A 3,483-nucleotide genomic window follows, 5' to 3' on the forward strand; every position below is an offset into this window, starting at 1 on the left:
AAGACTATCTAAACAAACAATCCCAAGTACAGAAAAAAATATTTACATTAGTGCATTCTAAATGTCTATATGGTATATTTAAAAATACTGTGCTTAGAATGATGACTAGAGGAAAATATACCAAAACATTATAAATCATTTAGAACTTGTAGACTATTTTAATTCTTCCTATTTTTTCCTTATTTTCCAAATAGTCTATAATTGTTCTGAATGGCCTGTCATGAATATGTATTGTTTTATAATCTGAAAAATAAAGCAAATATTTAGAAAGGTAAAAGGTGTATTTTTAGACAAAGGCAGTTCAAGAAATTGAGGACAGGCTCAAAATTTGACAGGAGATGGATGTTTTATTATTTTATTTTATTTTATTATTATTATTAATCATTATTATTATTTTTTAGGTGAGGCAACCCTTGGTTGACCTCACAGATTGCAAGGACCTCGTCAGTTTACAATCTCTCATTTTTTTATGCCTACAGCACCCGGTCTCCCTAGGTGGTCTCCCATCCAAGTACTAATCGGTCCCGACCCTGCTTAGCTTCCGAGATCAGACGAGATCAGACTTGTTCTGGGTAGCATGGCCATAGACCAGGAAATACATGTTTTAGTTTTTCTATAATGATTCATTTTTAGGAATAATAACTAGGGGGAAAGAGGACATAGATAATAGCATCTTAAGGTAACTAATTTCCACTTGTTCAAACTAAACTAACTTTTCCTCTTTGCAAGAGAAGCATTCATTGTCTCCCAATACATGTGAGTTCATTTCTAGATAAATCTGAGTTGGGATAGAGTGAGAAGTAAAGTAGCACTACCTTTTGGATTATTGTATTCAATCTGTACTTTAATTGCATATGGGTGAATAATTAAATTTGTTTCCCTTAATTATGTCTTCTTTTCGTGATCTTCCTTCATTCAAGAATTCATTCAAAAATAATTATCAAGCATACATAGCCAGTCAAACATTGTGCTAGTTACTGAGGATACAGTAATGAATGAAATAGACATTAAGGGACAACAATAATAAAAAAATAACCAAATAAATATATAATTTAGGGGGAACGGAAAGAAAGTTATTTATGTATCTTTAAAAAACATACGTAAAATATATCCTAAATAAGAGAAATAGAGTCCTGAGCAGCCACTCAACCTAATTCCATATTCACAAACCATGAAATGTAAGGAAGTTATTCGATATTGTCAGTCTAGTATAAAGAATCTGCCCTTGTAATTTTTAAAAATACATTTTATTTGAAATTTAATGATTCTCTTAAAACTTTATTTATTAATACACAGCTTTCTCAAATAAACAATACACAAAAATGACTGATTCAATGAACTACAATTTTGCAATCTGTTTTCCACACTTGTAAAATCCAAAAAAGCTCTGGAAATTGAAAGTTTCATTCATAAAGCATTTGGCAGCAAAAATTGATATTATCTAAACTAATCTGACCACAAAACCTGACCTAAGCTGATGTGAGTCCACTTATGATTTTTATTTGTCCTACCTAGCATAAATATTCGTAAGTTTTTTACAGAAATATTTATATATTTGATTACATGGTGCTGTCCAATATCCAATGGATAATTTACATAACATATAGTATATGTACCCATTACCTTTCTGAAACTCAAAAATTGCTAAATTTTGAGAAACACCTGTCTCCAAGAGTTTCAAATAAGCAATCGGAGACTGAAATTAATGTTATCTCTTTATTCCACTTGTACTCTCCACCTCTTATTTGAGTCAGAAGACTCAAAGTACAGTGTACTAGAATCAGTAAAATTAACTTGCTGTGCATCAGCCTAGGTAAATTAAGCAATTCATAATACTTTTGATATTTTATTGTATTAGACAATAAAGGAAAAATGAGATATTTGATAAAGGACCAATCTCACAACATAAAACAGGAAACCACCAAAAACTCGATAAAAAAGGAAATAGAAATAAAGCATAAATGGGCAGTTCTTAAAAAAAGATTTATCAATTAGTCTTAAACATACAAAAATATGGTAAACTCCATTCATAATTAGATAGGTGCAAATCAAAGCTCTACTGAAAACCATTTCTCATTTTCTAGTTTGGCAAAAAATTCTAAAATTTGACAGTAAACATGTTAACAAGATTGTGGGGAAATGTTCACTTTCATATATTGTCAGTGGAAATAATGGTACAAATTCTATAGTGGACAATTCAGCAATACCTAACAAAAGTAACTATGCATGTCATCTTTGAATCAACAATCCCACCTCTAGGCACTTCTCAACTAATGTTAGAGAAAAGACATATGCACAATTTTATTCACTGTGGCATTATTTATAATTGTAGCATATTGAAAGAACTTAATGCCCACAATTGGGAGATTACTTGAATAAAATACGGTATATCTAACCTATAAAAATGAAGAAAATATTAATTTACTAATATTGTGCAATGTCAAGAATGTCATTAATTGAAAAAAAAAGTTGCAATAGATTATATGGTGATATTACTTTTTCTTAAAAAGAAAAAAGACAGTATGAAGTTGTGTGTGTCCTTATTTTTACAAAAAGGGACAGGAAAGATAAACCAGAAAGTAATTAAATTGGCATCTACAACATATGGGTGGTGATGGGGTAAAAACAACAGAGAGTAGAATAAGAATCCCCTGAGTACCCTGTTAGTATATAGTTTTGGTTTTCAAACCATGTTAATATTTTATATATTTGAAAAATAAAATTTAATCAGAAAAAGTAGAAGAAAGCTAAAATCGAATACTTAAATAAATACGTGGAATTACTAATGATAGAATTACAAAACTACACACAGAATGAATCCAAGTAATATTTTCACATATTACTCTGGCTATATATCCTCACTGGGATATATTTTAAAGGCACAAAGGACTATAAAAACATCAAAAACTTAATTTAGTAGGTTTTCTGTTGGCAGTGGTAATTATAAAACTATTTCGTGCAAAATATAGATTCGAGAAAATGAGTAATACATTGTTATTTAGGTTGATACAGGGTTCTAAAAATGGGAAAAGGAAAATAAAAGTATGGAAAAGATAAAGAAGAAAACTCCACTGGTATTGGATTGGAATTAGAGTTTTCGGTATGAATTAATGAATTAAAACGTTTGCCCAATAAAACATTCTAGAAACAATGGCATCCTGGGAGCAATAAGAACACCAATAGCCCAGACCTTGGTTTCTAAATGTTATCCTCCACACAAAAAAACCTTGACTCCCTGGAAAAATAGGTGATTTTAGGTCTGGGGAGGGTAAGTACAAGGTGAATTAGAGGTATCTTGTTGAGCTACAAAAGGAGAAACTCAAAAGGATATGAGGACTAGTTTGAATAGGAATAAATTGGATATATTCTTTTAATTTCTTTCTTTATTTTTTATGGTGACATTGGTTAATGAAATCCAATAAATTTCAGCTGTACACTTTATCAGTAAGGGCAATATAAATTTTTAATAAATATTTACTTTTC

General features: G+C 30.1%; 1 pseudogene; it reads right to left on the reverse strand.

The window, feature by feature from the left end:
* Positions 1 to 470: 470 nt before the first annotated feature.
* On the reverse strand, positions 471 to 589 carry LOC112476775 (annotated as a pseudogene).
* Between the last annotated feature and the right edge of the window lie 2,894 nt (positions 590 to 3,483).

Source organism: Pteropus alecto, unplaced genomic scaffold, assembly GCF_000325575.1.
Source record: "Pteropus alecto unplaced genomic scaffold, ASM32557v1 scaffold112, whole genome shotgun sequence".
Lineage (NCBI taxonomy): Eukaryota > Metazoa > Chordata > Mammalia > Chiroptera > Pteropodidae > Pteropus > Pteropus alecto.